This window comes from Salvelinus alpinus, chromosome 30, assembly GCF_045679555.1.
Source record: "Salvelinus alpinus chromosome 30, SLU_Salpinus.1, whole genome shotgun sequence".
Taxonomy (NCBI): domain Eukaryota; kingdom Metazoa; phylum Chordata; class Actinopteri; order Salmoniformes; family Salmonidae; genus Salvelinus; species Salvelinus alpinus.
This window is the reverse complement of record NC_092115.1, coordinates 36,150,751-36,171,366: the sequence shown is the minus strand read 5'-3', so window position 1 is coordinate 36,171,366 and position 20,616 is coordinate 36,150,751.

Below are 20,616 nucleotides of genomic sequence, written 5' to 3'. Positions count from 1 at the left end.
AAACCCAAACAAAAGAGTGAGGAGTATCTCTAATAAATAACACAAGCGCACATTGATTATCACACGGGGCGAGACCTGTAATCATCTACGCAATCCACAATGGCACGAAAGTCAAAACAACATAGCACAGGTACTTACAAGAACCAACGAACATTGTAACAATAATGGACAGCACCATGGTGAACAAAGGGCACAAATATCCAAATACTAATCAGTGGGAACAGGGGACAGGTGTGCGTGATGAAAGTTCCGGAGGGATCCGTGACAGCTGCAGAGATGGTTGTCCTTCTGGAAGGTTCTCCCATCTCCACAGTTGAATTAACCACAGGTGGACTCCAATCAAGTTGTAGAAACATCTCAAGGACGATCAATGGAAACAGGATGCACCTGAGCTCAATTTCAAGTCTCAGGGCAAAGGGTCTGAATATCTGACTACTTATTTTCAATACATTTGTCCCCAATTTTTTTTTTGCTTTGTCATTATGGGGTATTGTGTGTAGATTGATGAGGGAAAAAAATAATGTAATTAACTTTAGAATAAGGCTGTAACGTAACAAAATGTGGAAAAAGGGAAGGGTTCTGAATACTTTCTGAATGCACTGTACATATAAACTCAGGTTGTCCTCGGGTCTAAATAAATTCAGCAAAAAAAGAAACGTCCTCTCACTGTCAACTGCGTTTATTTTCATCAAACCTAACATGTGTAAATATTTGTATTAACGTAACAAGATTGAGACATTGAGACATAAACTGAACAAGTTCCACAGACATGTGACTAACAGAAGAAGAATAATGTGTCCCTGAACAAATTGAGACATTGAGACATAAACTGAACAAGTTCCACAGACATGTGACTAACAGAAGAAGAATAATGTGTCCCTGAACAAAGGGGGGGTCAAAATAAAAAGTAACAGTCAGTATCTGGTGTGGCCACCCGCTGTATTAAGTACTGCAGTGCATCTCCTCCTCATGGACTGCACCAGATTTGCCAGTTCTTGCTGTGAGATGTTACCCCACTCTTCCACCAAGGCACCTGCAAGTTCCCAGACATTTCTGGGGGGAATGGCCCTAGCCCTCACCCTCCAATCCAACACATCCCAGATGTGGTCAATGGGATTGAGATTGGGGCTCTTCGCTGGCCATGGCAGAACACTGACATTCCTGTCTTGCAGGAAATCACACACAGAACGGGCAGTATGGCTGATGGCATTGTCATGCTGGAGGGTCATGTCAGGATGAGCCTGCAAGAAGGGTACCACATGAGGGAGGAGGATGTCTTCCCTGTAATGCACAGCGTTGAGATTGCCTGCAATGACAACAAGCTCAGTCCGATGATGCTGTGACACACCACCCCAGACCATTACGGACCCTCCACCTCTAAGTCGAGTACAGGCCTCGGTGTAATGCTCATTCCTTCGACGATAAACGCGAATCCGACCATCACCCCTGGTGAAACAAAACAGCAACGCATCAGTGAAGAGCACTTTTTGCCTGTCCTGTCTGGTCCAGCGACGGTGGGTTTGTGCCCATAGGCAACGTTGTTGCCGGTGATGTCTGGTGAGGACCTGCCTTACAACAGGCCTACAAGCCCTCAGTCCAGCCTCTCTCAGCCTATTGTGGACAGTCTGAGCACTGATGGAGGTTAATGTGCGTTCCTGGTGTAACTCGGGCAGTTGTTGTTGCCATCCTGTACCTGTCCCACAGGTGTGATGTTCGGATGTACCGATCCTGTGCAGGTGTTGTTACACATGGTCTGCCACTGCAAGGACGATCAGCTGTCCGTCCTGTCTCCCTGTAGTGCTGTCTTAGGCGTATCACAGTACGGACATTGCAATTTATTGCCCTGGCCACATCTGCAGTCCTCATGCCTCCTTGCAGCATGCCTAATGCATGTTCACGCAGATGAGCAGGGACCCAGGGCATCGTCTTTTGGTGTTTTTCAGAGGTAGTAAAAAGGCCTCTTTAGTGTCCTAAGTTTTCATAACTGTGACCTTAATTGCCTACCGTCTGTAAGCTGTTAGTGTCTTAACGACCGTTCCACAGGTGCATGTTCATTAATTGTTTATGGTTCATTGAACAAGCATGGGAAACAGTGTTTTCAACCCTTTATAATGAAGATCTGTGAAGTTATTTGGATTTTTAAGAATTATCTTTGAAAGACAGGGTCTTGAAAAAGGGATGTTTCTTTTTTTTAACACACACACTTTCTCTCTCTGATTTCCTCTTTTTGTTTCCCCCATAACGTCTCTAACCTGTCCTGTCCCCTGCTGGCCGAACGGTCCAGGTGGCCATAGAGGAATGTGTGTTCCTGTTGCCAGTGCTGTACAGCAGTATTTCCCAACATCGAGTACCCCCAACAGCACACATTTTTGTTGTAGCCTCGGATAAGCACACCTGATTCAACTTGTCAACTAATCATCAAGCCCTCAATAAGTTGAATGAACTGTGTTTGTCCAGGGCTACAACGAAAATGTATGCTGTTGGGGGTATTCGAAGACCAGGGTTGGTAAAAACTGCTGTACAGAATCAAAGAGTCATCTCCTCTCCGCCGGTGTTGTACTCGTGAGACAGAGGAATGCTCAAATCCCACACAGCTGAGTTAACAGGCCACTTCTTTAAAACGACTGGCTAATGACCACAAACAAGTGTCTCAATAACAGATGAACGTGGTACCTTCAGGCGTTTGGAAATTGCTCCCAAGGATGAACCAGACTTGTGGAGGTTTCAACTGAAGGTACCACATTTATCTGTACAAACAATAGTACGCAAGTATAAACACTGTGGGACCACGCAGCTGTCATACCGCTCAGGAAGGAGAAGCGATCTGTCTCCTAGAGATTAACGTACTTTGGTGCGAAAAGTGCAAATCAATCCCAGAACAACAGCAAAGGACCTTGTGAAGATGCTTGAGGAAACAGGTACAAAAGTATCTATATCCACAGTAAAACGAGTCCTATATCGACATAACCTGAAAGGCTGCTCAACAAGGAAGAAGCCACTGCTCCAAAACTGCCATAAAAAAGCCAGACTACGGTTTGCAACTGCATGTGGGGACAAAGATCGTACTTTTGGAGAAATGTCCTCTGGTCTGATCAAACAAAAATAGAACTGTTTGGCCATAATGACCATCATTATGTTTGGAGGAAAAAGGGGGAGGCTTGCAAGCCGAAGAACACCATCCCAACTGTGAAGCACGGGGGTGGCAGCATTATGTTCTGGGGGTGCTTTGCTGCAGGAGGGCCTGGTGCACTTCACAAAATAGATGGCATCATGAGGCAGGAAAATGATGTGGATATATTGAAGCAACATCTCAAGACATCAGTCAGGAAGTTGCAGCTTGGTCGCAAATGGGTCTTCCAAATGGACAATGACCCCAAGCATACTTCCAAAGTTGTGGCAAAATGGCTTAAGGACAACAAAGTCAAAGTATTGGAGTGGCCATCACAAAGCCCTGACCTCAATCCTATAGAAAATTTGTGGGCAGAACTGAAAAAGCGTGTGCGAGCAAGGAGGCCTACAAACCTGACTCAGTTACTCCAGCTCTGTCAGGAGGAATGGGCCAAAATTCACCCAACTTATTGTTGGAAGCTTGTGGAAGGCTACCCGAAACGTTTGACCCAAGTTAAACAATTTAAAAGCAATGCTACCAAATACTAATTGAGTGTATGTAAACTTCTGATCCACTGGGAATATGATGAAAGAAATCTCACATTCTTAAAATAATTTCACATTCTTAAAATAAATTGGTGATCCTAACTGACCTAAGACAGGGAATTTTTACTAGGATTAAATCTCAGGAATTGTGAAAAACTGAGTTTAAATGTTTTATGGCAAAGGTATATGTAAACTTCCGACTTCAACTGTATGTGAGAATGCTGTTCATTGTTTACAGCTCAGCATTCAACACCATAGTGCCCACGAAGCTCATCACTAACCTAAGGACTCTGGTACTGAACACCTGACTCTGCAACTGGATCCTGGACTTCCTGACGGGTCGCCCCCAGGTGATAAGTAAGGCAACAACACTTCTGCCACGCTGATCCTCAACCTTGGGGCCCCTCAGGGGTGTGTACTTAGTTACCTCCTGTACTCCCTGTTCACCTACGACTGCGTGGCCAATCACGACTCTAACACCATCATTAAGTTTGATGACGACACAACAGTGGTTGGCCTGATCACCGCCATTGAGACAGCCTTCAGCCTATGAGACAGCCTATAGGGAGGAGGTCAGAGACCTGGCAGTGTGGTGCCAGGACAACAACCTCTCCCTCAATGTGAGCAAGACAAAGGAGCTGATTGTGGACTACAGGAAAAGGCGGGCCGAACAGGCCCCCATTAACATCAACAGGGCTGTAGTGGAGCGGGTCAAGAGTTTCAAGTTCCTTGGTGTTCACATCACCACCAAACTATCATGGTCCAAACACACCAAGACAGTCGTTAACAGGGCACGACAGCACCTTTTCCCCCTCAGGAGACTGAAAAGATTTGGCATGCATCTCCAGATCCTCAAAAAGTTCTACAGCTGCACCATCAAGAACATCCTGACCGGTTACATCACCACCTGATATGGCAACTGTTCGGCATCTGACCGTAAGGCACTACAGAGGGTAGTGCGTATGGCCCGGCACATCCCTGGGGCCAAGCTTCCTGCCATCCGGGACCTCTATACTAGGCAGTGTCATAGGAAAGCCCCAAAAATTGTCAGAGACTCCAGTCACCCACGTCATAGACTGTTCTCTCTGCTACCGCACGGCAAGCGGTACCGGAGCGCCAAGTCTAGGACCAAAAGGCTCCTTAACAGCTTATACATCCAACCCATAAGACTGCTGAACAATTAATCAAATGGACTATTTACATTGACACCCCTCCATTTGTTTTGTACACTGCTGCTACTCGCGGTTTATTATATATGCATAGTCATTTCACCCCTACCTACATGTGCAAATTACCTCGAATGTACCAGTACCCCCCTGTACATAGCCGCTTTATTGTTATTTTATTGTGTTACTTTTTATAATTTTTTACTTTAGTTTATCTGGTAAATATTTTCTTCACTCTTTCTTGAACTGCACTGTTGTTTAAGGGCTTGTAAGTAAGCATTTCACGATATGGTCTATACTTGTTGTATTCAACGCATGTGACAAATAACATTAGATTTTATTTTATTTAGACTGGTGGAAATCTGTCCTTTGGTCGGATGAGTCTAAATGTAAGATTTTTAGTTCCAACCACCATATCTTTGGGAGATGCAGAGTAGGTGAACGGATGATCGCCGCATGTGTGGCTCCCACTGTGAAGCATGGTGGAGGAGGTGTGGGGGGGGGCTTTGCTGTTGACACTGTCAGTGATTTATTTAGAATTCAAGGCACACTTAACCAGCATGGCTACCACAGCATTCTGCAGCAATACTCCATCCCATCTGGTTTGCGCTTAGTGGGACTATCATTTGTATTTCAATAGGACAATGACCCAACACACCTCCAGGCTGTGTAAGGGCTATTTGATCAAGACAGAGAGGGATGGAGTGCTGCATCAGATAACCTGGCCTCCACAATCACCTGACCTCAACCCAATTGAGATAGTTTGGGATGAGTTGGACCACAGAGTGAAGGAAAAGCAGCCAACAAGTGCTCAGCATACAGTATGTGGGAACTCCATCAAGATTGTTGGAAAAGCATTCCTCATGAATCTTTTAAAGCTGTCATCAAGGCAAAGGGTGACTACTTTGAAGAATCTCAAGTATTGTCACACCCTGATCTGTTTCACCTGTCTTGTGCTTGTCTCCACCCCCCTCCAGGTGTCGCCCATTTTCCCCATTTATCCCCTGTGCATTTATACCTGTGTTTCCTGTTTGTCTGTTGCCAGTTCGTCTTGTCTCATCAAGCCTACCAGCGTGGTTTTCCCGTACTTCTGTTTCTCTCTTGCCCCTGTTTTTCTAGTTTTTCCGGTTTTGACCACTGCCTGCCCTGACCCTGAGCTTGCCTACCGTTCTGTACCTGTCTGACACTACCCTGGATTACCGACCTCTGCCTGCCCTTGACCTGTCGTCTGCATGCCCCCTGTTTTGTTAATAAACATCTGTGATTCGAACTCTCTGCATCTGGGTCTTATCCTGAGGTCGGATAAATATTAAATATATTTGTATTTGTTTAATATTTGTTTTGGTTACTACATGATTCCATATGTGTTAATTCATAGTTTTGGTGTCTTCACTATTATTCTTGTCACGTTCTGACCTTTATTTTCCTTTGTTTTGTCTTTAGTTAGTATGGTCAGGGCGTGATTTGGGGTGGGCAGTCTATGTTATGTGTTTCTATGTTTAGGTTTGTCAATTGGCCTGATATGGTTCTCAATCAGAGACAGGTGTTTTGCATTGTCTCTGATTGGGAATCATATTTAGGTTGCCTGTTTTCACTGTTGGTTTGTGGGTGTTTGTTTCCTGTGTCTGTGTTCGTGCCACATGGGACTGTTTCGGTTAGGTTACTTTGTTATTTTGTATATTTTGTCGTGTTTAGTAAATTATATTAAAACATGGACACTTACCACTCTGCGCTATGGTCCGAACCCTGCTACACCTCCTCTTCAGACGAAGAGGAGGAAATCAGCCGTTACAGAAACACCCACCAACCAAGGACCAAGCAGAGTGGTAAAGGACAGCAGCAGCAGCGGCAGAAGACACAGGATTCATGGACTTGGGAGGAGGTTCTGGACGGCAAGGGACCCTGGACTCAGCCAGGGGAATATCGCCGTCCCAGGGCAGAGTTGGAGGTAGCGAAGGCAGAGAGGCGCTGGTATGAGGAGGCAGCACGGCGACGCGGTTGGAAGCCCGAGAGTCAGCCCCAAAAGGTTATTGGGGGGAGGCACACAGGGTGTGTGGCTAAGCCAGGTAGGAGACCTGAGCCAACTCCCCGTGCTTACCGTGGAGAGAGAGGGCGTCGTACTGGTCAGGCACCGTGTTATGCGGTGGAGCGCACGGTGTCACCAGTACGTGTGCTTAGCCCGGTGCGATACATTCCAGCTCCTCGTATCGGCCGGGCTAGGTTGGGCATCGAGCCAGGTGCCATGAAGCCGGCTCAACGCATCTGGTCTCCAGTGCGTCTCCTCGGGCCGGCGTACATGGCACCAGCCTTACGCATGGTGTCCCCGGTTCGCCAGCACAGCCCAGTGTGGGCTATTCCACCTCGCCGCACTGGCCGGGCTACGGGGAGCATTCAACCAGGTAAGGTTGGGCAGGCTCGGTGCTCAAGAGCACCTGTACTCCTTCACGGTCCGGTATATCCGGTGCCACCTCCACGTACCAGTCCTCCGGTGGCAGCCCCCCGCACCAGGCTGTCTCTCCGTTTTCTCTCTACAGTTGCTCCCGCCTGTCCAGCGCTGCCAGAGTCTCCCTTTTCTCCAGCGCAGCCAGAGTCTCCCGTCTGTCCTGAGCCGCCAGAGTCTCCCGTCTGTCCTGAGCCGCCAGAGTCTCCCGTCTGTCCTGAGCCGCCAGAGTCTCCCGTCTGCCCAGCGCCGTCTGAGCTGCCCGTCTGCCCAGCGCCGTCTGAGCTGCCCGTCTGCCCAGCGCCGTCTGAGCTGCCCGTCTGCCCAGCGCCATCTGAGCTGCCCGTCTGCCGAGGAAATCAGCCGTTACAATTCTACAACGTAGAAAAATAAAAACCCTTGATTGAGTAGGTGTGTCCAAACTTCTGACTGGTACTGTACATTTGCAAACATTTCTAAAAACCTGTTTTCTCTTTGTCATTATCGGGTATTGTGTATAGATTGTTGAGTAAAAATATATATTTAATACATTTTAGAATAAGGCTGTATCGTAACAAAATGTGGAAAAAGGGAAGGGGTATGAATACTTTCCGAATGCACCATCCGTGCCATGCCAATTGATGTTGTACTGAATGCCAACTGCTATCGCTCTGACAGTGGGTTCCAAGTATTTGGAGAGCAATACAAATAGTTGCAGTGATGAATGCTGATGTTAACTGATTGTCTATAGGGTCACTCAAGCTGCCATTTATATTTGACTAATAATAGTTCCTGGAGAAAGCTGCAAATGCTACTCTATATAGTGAGACTTGGCTACTTTCAGGCTATGGAGTTCGAGAGGGACTGGCTGACCTGCCAGTCAGCAGGGGTGGCCAATTGGTTCTGTGCTGTGAGCTGCAGGCCGTCAACCACTCTCAGGATCTCATCAAAGTTCCGTGCTATTGTGGGAGGGTAGAGCAGGGACAGCTTCAACCTTTTGTCTGGGCCAATGAAAATATTTCTTGACACACAAACATGTCACACTTTGGTGGGAAGGAATTAGGCAGGTAGGGGATGGGTTTACTCATATGGCAAACAGTTAGAGAGAGAAAGTGTGCGTTTGACAGAGATGGGGAGTGTAGCAAATATGAGCTAGTGAGCTGTGTTCATTAGTAATCATCATGTGGTGATATCACCCTCACTGATACATATAAGATTACGTCATCGTATCCAGCAAGGGGCTGAGGTAGTGTGTTTTTGCGAGACGGGGTGGTGGGGCCTGGGTGGGAGGGGTAGCTAACTCTTATTAACCAGTGAAGATGGGCTGCTTGCATCAGCATGAATAAGTAACGTTTATGGGAAATAGAGCACAAGAAAGAGCAGGATGATCTCATGGTGGGCCAATGAGTCATACCGGAAACTGAGAAACAGTGGAGAGAGAGAAAGGCTGTCTGAGAGAGAGTGTGTGTGTGTGCCTGTAGGTGTGCGTGCCTGTAGGTGTGCGTTCATGCATGCGTGTGTTTTGACACTCACACAGTGGCAGTAAGGGGAATGCCGTCCTTGTACTTCTCATCATGGTCCAGCACGCACAGGGCCACTGCCAGCTTCCTGTGACTGTCTGCTATGATGGGGAAGAGGAACGCACAGCCAGACTCCTTCCTCATTGTTGTAGGCTAGGATGTCTTACAGGATCACAGCACAGCCCCTCTATTACTAAACGCACTGGTCAATGGTATAGGCACTCAAAACTATGGCTTTAGCCCAAGCGGCACCCTATTCTATGGGCCCTGGTCAAAAGTAGTGCCCTATAAAGGGAATAGGGGGCCATTTGGGAAGCAACCGAAACCTTGGTCCAGACACGATGGTCCTCCAGACTGTCGATGGACAGTGCGATCATCTCTATGTTGCTCCTGCTAAATTCACAGCTGAGTTTGGCGGCTCGGCCCAGCTCTGTGGTGCAGACAGCAGTGTAGTCACAGAGGTGGGAGAACAGGATACCCCAGCTACAGAGAGAAGGGTGGGGGGTGATAGATAGAGGGACAGAAACAGCGAGAGAGAGAGAGTAGGGGCCTAGCAGAGGAATGACAGCCTCTGTCCACCTGGCTCCTGTGTTTCATTATTTGACCACTATTGCTTTTAGATCAGGGTAAGAAATTGTTATTTCAATGTTTAATACACTTTAATAAAACGTATGTTAAGCAGCCTAAAGTTCCATTCAAATGTTTGATTTCATCATGTAGCTAAGAACCAGGAGGAAAGTAAAAGTGGCATGTAGCTGGCCTCAAGTAAGGCCACAGAGATCTTGCACCCATTGACATTTCAGAGTCAGCGTTTTCATTGAGTGGGCTCAGACAACAAATCATTTGAGCAGTAAGTAAAGCAGTTTTTTCTCTGACGTCTCGACCTCGTTAGCCTGACACAACCAACTGACCTACACTGAGTATACAAAACATTAAGAACTCTTTCCATGACAGACTGATCAGGTGAATCCAGGTGAAAGCGATGCTCCCTTATTGATGTCACTTGTTAAATCCACTTCAATCAGTGTAGATGAAGGGAGGAAATGGGTTAAAGAAGAATTTATAAGCCTTGAGACAATTGAGACGTGGATTGTGTATGTGTGCCATTCAGAGGGTGAATGGGCAAGACAAAAGATTTCAGCGCCTTTGAACGGGGTATGGCAGTAGGTGCCAGACGCACCAGTTTGTGTTAAGAACTGCAACGCTGCTGAGTTTTTCATGCAGCTTCCCGTGTGTATCAAGAATGGTCCACCACCCAAAGGACATCCAGCCAATTCCATAAGGTCTACTACACCTGTTGTATTCGGCGCATGTGACAAATGCAATTTGATTTGTAATTCGAGTTTATCACAGCGAGCCGTTAGTGGACGTCTAAGTGCCCATCCTGCCTCAGAGGCTCCAGTTGTTCCTATGTCCCCTCTCCCCTCTTCTGCAGCCGGGGCGCAGACGGAGGTTTACTCTGTGTCTTTCAATCAGTGCATTCTTGTTATCATCCTGAGGTTGTTTTTATCCATTGACCTGTGGCCCTCCAAACGGCTAGGGGTGTGCGTCTGTGAGGACTCGTCCTGGTGCAGCATCCGGACCCTAGTGAAGCTGGTGGAGATCACCGGACACTTTGTGCCCTGGTTCATCGGCACCTTGTACTGTCTACTCCGGGATGAAACCATCACAGAGCAAGTAGCCTCTGCTAAGTCCCCAACAACCGGATGACAAAAGAGAGCCTGTGATGCGACTTCCGCTATTGGACGTTAACAAGAGGACACTCCATTTGAACCCCTCCTCCACATTTACTGGATTGGTTGAACAGTGCAGAAGAGAACCTCCCCTGACAGTTTTTTTTTCTTCCCATCAAGACCAGTAAGTAGAGGATCTATTGTAGTTTCAGGAGTTTCTTTTACACCTTCTATGTTAGGTTGCAGAGCAAGAGATGATGCTCAACCTGGTTTTAGGTGAGTAGACTCATATTTTATCATCTGGGTTGGATTTATGTCATCTGGATTTTTATAGACTATCCTACACTGTTGTGCTCTAATCTTTAGATAATAATAAAATGATGCTCTTACAACAATTGTTTTAAACCACAAACTCGTATTGCTTCGGTTACACTCTCCGTTCAGTGAATTGTTCGCCCCACGCATGGCATCCCTTTTCTTTCAAAGCCCTTCCACCGCTTTTATAGGCCTTTGAGCTTCTGATTGGATGAATTATTGTATGACATTTTGTTTTGATACTAGCCTAGGCATAATACTTGATTCAACTGAACAGATGGTGTTCCAGCCTACATTTACCACTTGTGCTAAATTTGGATATTATACTGAATTGAATCAAATGGACCCAGAGGTAAACTTCAACATGTCTTTACCCCATGACTGTCGGTCAAGAACCCAGCATTCTTTACTGACGTCATATCAGTACACATCATCCCCCCCTTTACTTGGATATAAACTTCAATGTCAACCTGACATACACAACAACACTTGTACAGCAACCTTTGTGTTAACAATAAACAACTTTTCTTTATCAGCTTACTTTTTTCTACCATATGCAAAAAGAAACGGTATTCCTTTTATTTATTCTGCTACAAAACATTCTGCACCTTATCTTTTTCACAGAATAACTCAAACATTCAGAGTATTTATATTAGTCCATTGTACTTGCCATTTTTCAGATAACGCTTGTTTTCTTTAACTCTAACAGTGGGGAAATTATTTAACGACAAAGTCTGTTAGCTTCTGAGGCAGTTTGATACCAGGCGGTGTCAAAGGAAGGCCTTAAACATTTTCAAAGACTCCAGCCATCCAAGTCATATACTGTTTTCTCTGCTACCGCACGGCAGGTGGTACCGGAGCACCACGTCTGGCACCAGAAGGCTCCTGAACAGCTTCTACCCACAAGCCATAAGACTGCTGAACAGTTAATCAAATGGCTACCCGGACTATTTGCATTGACCCCCTTTTTTATTGACATTATGGCACTGGCTCTATGCACACTCACTGGACTCTACCCCATACGCTCACACACATAGACACACTTTCACACTCTTCAAACATGCTGCTGCTACACTGTTTATTATCTATCCTGATTGCCTAGTCACTTTTACCCCTACCTACAAGTACATATTACCTAAATTACCTCAACTACTTTGTACCCCTGCACATTGACTTGGTACCTGTACTTTTTGTATATAGCCTCGTTATTGTTATGTATTTTTTATTTAACCTTTATTTAACTAGGCAAGTCAGTTAAGAACAAATTGTTATTTATAATGACCTCCTACCCTGGCCAAACCCTAACCCGGACGACGCTGGGCCAATACTGTGCCGCCCTATGGGACTCCCAATCACGGCCGGTTGTGATACAGCCTGGAAACGAACCAGAGTCTGTAGTGACGTCTCTAGCACTAAGATGCAGTGCCTTAGACAGATGCCCCAGTATTTTATTCTGTTACTATTTCATTTTTTATTCTCTTTCTTTTCTTAAAACATTATTTTTTTTACTCTGCATTTTTGGGAAAGGGGTCGTAAGTAAGCATTTCACAGTAAAGTCTACGCTGGTTGTATTCGGCACGTGTGACAAATAACATTGTGATGTGATTTGACTTACCTTTGTCCTAGGATAGCCTGGTTTACTCCACGACTGTCGGTGCATCAAGAACCCAGCATTCTTACTGACGTGGTGATGTCATATTAGTACACGACAGATGGTTCCTCTCCAGTCCTGCATAATGTCCCTCAGGGGTCCATCTGCACACTTTGCACTATGTAGATGAGTAGCCTATGCGCAATTACGTGCAGCATATGCATTGTGAACTCGTTGGGACTAACCACAACAAGCTGCATTAAGCTGCATTAAGTTAATGGACAGTGTTGGGCAGAGCTGTGTTGTTTGCCAAAGTCCCATCAATTCAAGAAAGTGTCTGATATTGCATTCGTTTGTGGGAAGAGGGTATTTTTGACTGTCTTAGCAAAAGCACAAGTGGCCAAGAGAATGGTTGTATTCTGTTTTAAAATGAGCTAGAATTGAATAGAAAAACGCAATTGTTAACACAAGTTGGGAAACATTTCTCTGTATATCTTTTTGAGGGGTATGCAACGCATTTACAGAATTTCATTCTATTCTACCAATTGCCAAGTGGCATACAGTAACAGTTGATGAAAAGGCCAAGCCTAATAGTTGTAAAATGCACTGTTGCATTTATGCACTGACTCTACGGATGGGAATATATATATTTCATTATATTTACTTGTCAAAGCTCCCAGAGCTATTATAGTTTGAAAAGAAAAAATGTTGATGGGTGGATCAGAATTTATGATATTGTTTTGTGTGTCACATGTTCTACTGGGAAGCACTGACATACACTGTTTTGTAATGACAGTCAATAAAGACGTTGCCAATCCATCACCTTCACACTAAAAAAGAATCAAATGAAGGGAAGTATCAAACCGCATAGTTTATTTCTTTATCTTATCGTTGGACAGGAAGTGAAATCCTGTGGGTGAGCCTGTGAGAATGAAATAAAATTGTCTGTCATCGGTTGCAACGTCAGCACAAGAACTGTTCGTCGGGAGCTTCATGAAATGGGTTTCCATGGCCGAGCAGCCACACACAGCTTAAGATTACCATGCGCAATGCCAAGCGTCGGCTGGAGTCGTCTAAAGCTCTCCGCCATTGGACTCTGGAGCAGTGGAAACGCGCTCTCTGGAGGGATGAATCACGCTTCACCATCTGGCAATCGAGATGAATCTGGGTTTGGCAGATGCCAGGAGAACGCTACCTGCACGAATGCATAGTGCCAACTGTAAAGTTTGGTGGAGGAGGAATAATGGTTTGGGGCTGTTTTTCATGGTTTGGACTAGGCCCCTTAGTTCCAGTGAAGGGAAATCTTAACGCTACAGAATACAGTGGCATTCTGGACGATTCTGTGCTTCCAACTTTGTGGCAACAGTTTGAGGAAGGCCCTTTCCTGTTTCAGCATGACAATGCCCCCGTGCACAAAGCGATGTCCATACATCAATGGTTTGTCGAGATCGGTGTAGAAGAACTTGACTGGCCTGCACAGAGCCCTGACCTCAACCCCATCGAACACCTTTGGGATGAATTGGAACGCCGACTGCGAGCCAGACCTAATCGCCTAACATCAGTGCCCAACCTCACTAATGATCTTGTGGCTGAATGGAAGCAAGACCACACAGCAATATTCCAACATCTAGTCGAAAGCCTTCCCAGAAGAGTGGAAGCATCAAAGGGTGGACCAACTCCATATTAAAGCCCATGTTTTTGTAATGAGATGTTTGACGAGCACGTGTCTACATACTTTTGGCCATGTAGTGTAACTGTTAACCTGGAATCCACACTGAATATGTCTCAGTGCAGATTCAAGGTTACATAGCTGTAATGTTGTACAACTCCTTGATCTGATACTAGACACGTCAACTAATGGCCAGCAGATGGCACCACATGATAGGTTAAAAACAAACCTGCAACGTCTATTGTCTGAAATGCTCTGCACTTCATGTACTGTGGCTTATTCTGTAGTTTAATGTGTATCTCAAGGCTTTGGAATTCATGAAATTGATTCGGCAAATGGAAATACAGGAAATGGAAATACACAAGGGACAAAAAAACATGTAACTTTTTCTTTGGATGTTTACAACCTGCAGTTATATCCTCACATGTTTGTATCGTGTAGTCATGAATGATATTCTGAGCAAATTGTCCCACTGTAATTTATTGAACAAAACAAATGCAGACTGATAATCTTTTTAGGGATCTCTATCATTTACATTTTACTTCGAGATAAAATGACAAAGTAATGGTGAAGAGTGAAGATACAACTTTAGTAGAAAATTAACATGGACAATACAGTGCACTTTTTTATTAAAATAAGTTAAAGACATAATATATAATACAGGAAGAGCAATATCTTAGATTGTTTACATGGAGTAGCACAAAGAGTTCCACCGTAGTGACGTATTTTATTGTAAGATTCATGTTGTTTACATTAGTACATTCTACTAGACAGAGTAACGCACACAAACAAAGGCCTCACTATGAACTTATTAGAAAGCTGTTAGTAATGATATTGGTTGATAATATTTTAGTAACAGCACTCCACACCAATCCATCATCTTTGCCCAGCCTCCTCTTATTGGCTGTTTCCGCTGGGTTTCCCCAACCTGACGTCGTAGGTGATCATGTGGAAGTTGTCCCAGGCGTAGAGCTTCCTCTGGGCGTGGTTGTAGTCCACCATGCTGTTGTAACGGTAGTGGATCTTGAAGGGCACCGCCATGCCTCGGCCCTGGCCGGTGGCCCTGCCGAACACGTGGTTGACGGTGGTGTCTGGGGCCACTGTGTAGACCCGACCGCTGATCACGAAGGTGTTAGCCACTGCGTTCTTCCTGATGTTGGTCTCCCAACTCCTCTTCACCTCCAGGCTCTCATGGTCCAGCTGGGACGCCACGATGGCTCCCTTGGCCTTACTGGGGCTGTAGATGGCCCAATGGCCCTGCTCGTCCACCGCCAGGTTGATGTCTGTGTAGCCGCCCCAAGAGTAGGGGTGCTGGCCATGAAAGCCGGCATGTCGGAGCTCCAGACTTGCCGCCAGGCTCTCGAAAACCAGGTCGTAGAGGAGCAGGGTGCGGCTGTGTCGGCGCTGGTAGTAGAGGGTTGCCCCTGTGCTCGCCATGGGCACCGGCAGCACCAGCACCTTCATGGGGAAGCCCTTCTCATTCAAAGCAGCTAAGAAATGGAATGGCCTCCCCTCTACTCTGAAAACATGTAGCAGCTTCAAAACCTTCTTGACTGAGACAAAAACATTTCTAAATTCCAATCAGTCATGCGCTCATTGATTTTAACTTAAAAGGCCCTACTGAATTTTATTGCAACAGAAGACACATTAGTACAATTTCAATACGTGCAACAACTGGGCTATGTACAATATACACTGAGTGTACAAAACATTAGGAACACCTTCCTAATATTGAGTTGCACCCCCTTTTGCCCTCAGAAAAGCCTAAATGTGTCTGGGTGTGGACTCTATAAGTTGTCGAAAGCGTTCCACAGTGTCAATTTGGCTGGATGTCCTTCCGGTGATGAATCATTCTTAATGCACACGGAAACTGTTGACTGCGAAAAACCCAGCAGCATGTTCAACTTAATATAGACATGTTTTCCCATCTCAAGAGGTTAAATAAAATAAAAATCTATAGTAAGTGCCTATTAAGTGCCAAATAAAGTAACGGGGTTGACCGTAACAGGGTTGACGATTTCTTCTTAAATCAGCCATAAATTCCCTTGTGACAGGGGGAATAGAAGCTTGTTGTGTGCAACAGGAAGTGGCAATTGAATACAAGCTTCACAAAAAAAATGAAATTTTTAAACATGTCTAGTCTGTCTATCTATGGGTAACAGGGTTGACGTGTTATGCTCGGCATGCTCAGTTTTCCACCACAAAACACCAGAAAGTGTCCGAAAAGAGTAGAACCGGCCCACCTGCTTTTACTCAATGATTAGACTATTAAATGTTCAATGTGTCTTTTGAAACAAAGATTTCAAAGGAATAGTTTCACCATATTAAAACAAGAGTTCAGTTCACATAACAGGGTTGAGCTTAAAAGGAGGGACAGACGTAAATTAATCACTAATCACATGAAAAAAAGTATTATCTAGATGTTGGCACATGCCAAAATGCAGAGTTTTGGCACTTTAGCAAGCCTTTTTTCATATTCAAAATCAGATTGGAATTCTATATGTGGTCTATATTAAAGGGCACTTCATTTAATATAACACGTTTTTAAAATTCAATACTGGTGCACAGCTTCTACTTAAAAATGTCAAACGGACGCAAAAGTCACTCATTTCGTGGAACGACCCATTCACTGGTATGAAACAAAATGTAGAGTGTGTGCCTTTTGGACACACTGTATATAGACTTTCTTTTTTTCTACTGTGTCATTGACTTGTTTATTGTGTTATTGTCTTGTTTATTGTTTATTCCATGTTATTCCATGTGTAACTCTGTTGTTGTCTGTGTCACACTGCTCTGCTTTATCTTGGCCAGGTCGCAGTTGTAAATGAGAACTTGTTCTCAACTGGCCTACCTGGTTAAATAAAGGTGATATAAAAAAAATAAAAGGTTAATTTACATTGTGGCGCTGCTTGATTGGTCTCTGATATACAGAGTGAGACATACACAGACATTCTTCAGTAACCTCAGTGTTTACTTTGCTACATGGAGCGTTACATGCATGTGAGTACATACACTATACCATAGTATAAGATTGGTGAAAACAGAAATGACTGATTACTTTTGATTCATGTTTCTGGTAAAGGTATCCTTCAAGGTTGGTACAGTAGTACTGGTACTGGGTACTGGGGTGGATACCGGGGGTGTTTTGTTGAGTCCCAATTGAGCCTTCAGGTGGTAGATTTCGATGGTGGGATGGGATGTTTGTAAAGAGTGTCTGCCTTCTGTCTGTTATGACTGTCTGCCAGGTGTGATGATGGCTGATCACACACTATCGCCCTCCTACTGCTACTCTTCCTGGAAGTGTTGTCCAGTCACTGACTGCCAGCCCAATGCAGCCAGCCATAAACACTAATTTAAAGGGTAGAGAGACCAAGATGCACACAGTACCAAATGTCTCTCTCTCCTTCTCTCTCTGATCCAATGAAAACAGTCTGATGTTGATTCAGATATGTTATTTTCGTATCTGACATTTGCTACTGTAAAGGACTACACTACCATGCTGTAATATAATATGCAAATATATCCCCATTTGTCGTCTCACTCCCTCACTCTCTTTCCCTGTCCATCTGTATGTCTGTCTGTCCGTCTGTAATATAATATGCAAATATATCCCCATTTGTCGTCTCACTCCCTCACTCTCTTTCCCTGTCCATCTGTATGTCTGTCTGTCCGTCTGTCTATCTCCGATCACGTAATGTAAATATATAGGGTCAAATCATGGAATTCCAGCTCATAATTCCAGTAATACCCTCTTCACAAAGCAACCTTCAGGCACGTTGTTCTATAAGTATAGGTCCTCGGAATACCAATGACCATAATACTGTATATTTAAAAGCCACAATAAATACTTTGACTCTGTCATGCAACCAAACACATTCCACTAGCCACACAACCACTGTACGTATGTATGTATGTGTCTATGTCCTGGTTTTGTGTGTGTATTCATTTTGTGTGTGTGTGTGTGTGTGTGTGTGTGTGTGTGTGTGTGTGTGTGTGTGTGTGTGTGTGTGTGTGTGTGTGTGTGTGTGTGTGTGTGTGTGTGTGTGTGTGTGTGTGTGTGTGTGTGTGTGTGTGTGTGTGTGTGTACACATGGGGAAGGTGTTATGTGCATGTTATGTAAGGGACAACTGTTTTCCTCATCAATGACAGCTTAACAACAGTGAACTCTGGTGAAGCTAATCTAAGAATTAGAGAGTCTGCCATCAAAACAGTGAGGGGGGAGAGGGGAGGGAGGGGAGAGGGTAGGAGGAAGGAGAGAAGGGAGGGAGGGGAGAGGGTAGGAGGAAGGAGAGAGGGGAGGGAGGGGAGATGGGAGGGAGGAGAGAGGGGAGGGAGGGGAGAGGGGAGGGAGGAGAGAGGGTAGGAGGTAGGGGAGGAGGGGAGGGGAGAGGGGAGAGGGTAGGAGGGAGGGGAGGAGAGAGGGTAGGAGGGAGGTGAGAGGGCAGGGAGGGGAGAGGGGAGGGAGGAGAGAGGGTAGAAGGGAGGGGAGAGGGGAGGGAGGCTAGAGGGGAGGGAGGAGAGAGGGTAGGAGGGAGGGGAGGATAGAGGGGGAGGGAAGAGAGAGGGGAGGGAGGGGAGGGGGGAGGGAGGAGAGGGTAGGAGGAAGGAGAGAGGGGAGGGAGGGGAGAGGGGGGAGGGAGGGGAGAGGGGAGGGAGGGGAGAGAGGAGAGAGGGTAGGGAGGGGAGAGGGGGAGGGAGGAGAGGGTAGGAGGAAGGAGAGAGGGGAGGGAGGGGGGAGGGAGGGGATGAAGAAAGAGGTAAGGGAATTATAACTCTCCTCCCTCCAAGTAGTCTGGAGAGACCTGACCAGATGGAAGGAGACGTAAAGAAGACGAAGACAATCCATAACTGTACATAATATTGATCTGTATATTAGTCCCCGCAGATCTAGTAAACTGCAGAGGTAAGCACCATTTTCATCTGATTTTGAGAAAAAAAAGTAGCAGTAGGGTAGGGTTAAAGTCCATTTAAATTCAGCGGATGAATTCAAATTAAGCTACTGAATTTAAAACCTCCCATTGTTTTCTTGTGGACACATTAAGTGATTTATGACACCAACAACACTGAACATCAGCAGCAGTAGCACCTATACCATTTAGAGCAGAGGTACTCAAATGCTATTTGAGAAGGTCCAGTCAGTCCCATTTCCTAGGTGGCAAAGGTCCGGATGGTAATTTCACGGCCAAGTAACAAATCCCCACCTTGCAACCCATGTGACCCCAAACTGTTCACACCTCTTGATGGCAGAGAGAGAGAATTGTCGTTTTAAAGCTAATTTCCTGAAATTCGACACATTTTCCATGTCTTATGTGTGTTCATATGATACCAGCAGTCGAATCCCGACCAAATTCCCGCCAAAATAACTAAAACTGTGATCCGCGGTCGCTATTGACCCCGTTCTGGATCATGCGGTGTAGATCAGCATTAATATTGCAGATAGACTGTGGTTTCTATCATTGTAATTGTCTGCATCATTTCCAATCCCCCATATATATATTTTTTTTTTGGGGGGGGGGGGGGTAAATATATATATACATGATATACAGTACCAGTCAAAAGTTTGGACACACCTACTCATCCAAGGGTTTTTCTTCAGTTTTACTATTTTCTACATTGTAGAATAATAGTGAAGACATCAAAACTATGAAATAACACATGAAATCATGTAGTAACCCAAAATCTTTTAAACAAATCAAAATCTTTTTTAGATTTTAGATTCTTCAAACTAGCCACCCTTGCATGCTGACCACACCGCTCGTGTCACATGCGTGAGCGTTGCAAAATAAATGTACAAATACTTGTCATTCAATCATTGCACCCACACTGCTCATGTGCGCCAATGAGCGTCTGCGTTGCCAAGCTCTAAAATAGAAGTCAGTTTTAATTGTGACGCTGAACACAGTGCAGGTCCTGCCTCTCCCATCTCCTCATTGATTTATAGAAGCAGATACCCACGACGACCGAACTGAAACCCAGCTAGCTAAATTGCCATAAATGTTTAACCTGTCCCCAAATTAATATAATTGGTTCAGAGTTTGTTTTGATATTTCGACCTGCGTGTTGTGATCGCGTTTGGTGTGGGGGGACAAAATCAATTTGCACACGATGGCGTATGCGGACGCACGCGCGCACCCGGTTTGGGTATGGTGTTAGCCTTGATGATAGCTTTGCACACTCTTGCCATTCTCTCAACCAGCTTCACCTGGAATGCTTTTCCAACAGTCTTGAAGGAGTTCCCACATATGCTGAGCACTTGTTGGCTGCTTTTCCTTCACTCTGCGGTCCAACTCATCCATACCATCTCAATTGGGTTGAGGTCAGGTGATTATGGAGGCCATGTCATCTGATACAGCACTCCATCACACTCCTTCTTGGTCAAATAGCCCTTACACAGCCTGCAGGTGTGTTGGGTCATTGTCCTGTTGAAAAACAAAAGATTGTCCCACTAAGCGCAAACCAGATGGGATGGCATATCGCTGCAGAATGCTGTGGTAGCCATGCTGATTAAGTGTTCCTTGAAATTCTAAATAAATCACTGACAGTGTCACCAGCAAAGCACTCCCACACCATCACATCTCCTCCTCCAGGCTTCCAGGTGGGAACCAATCA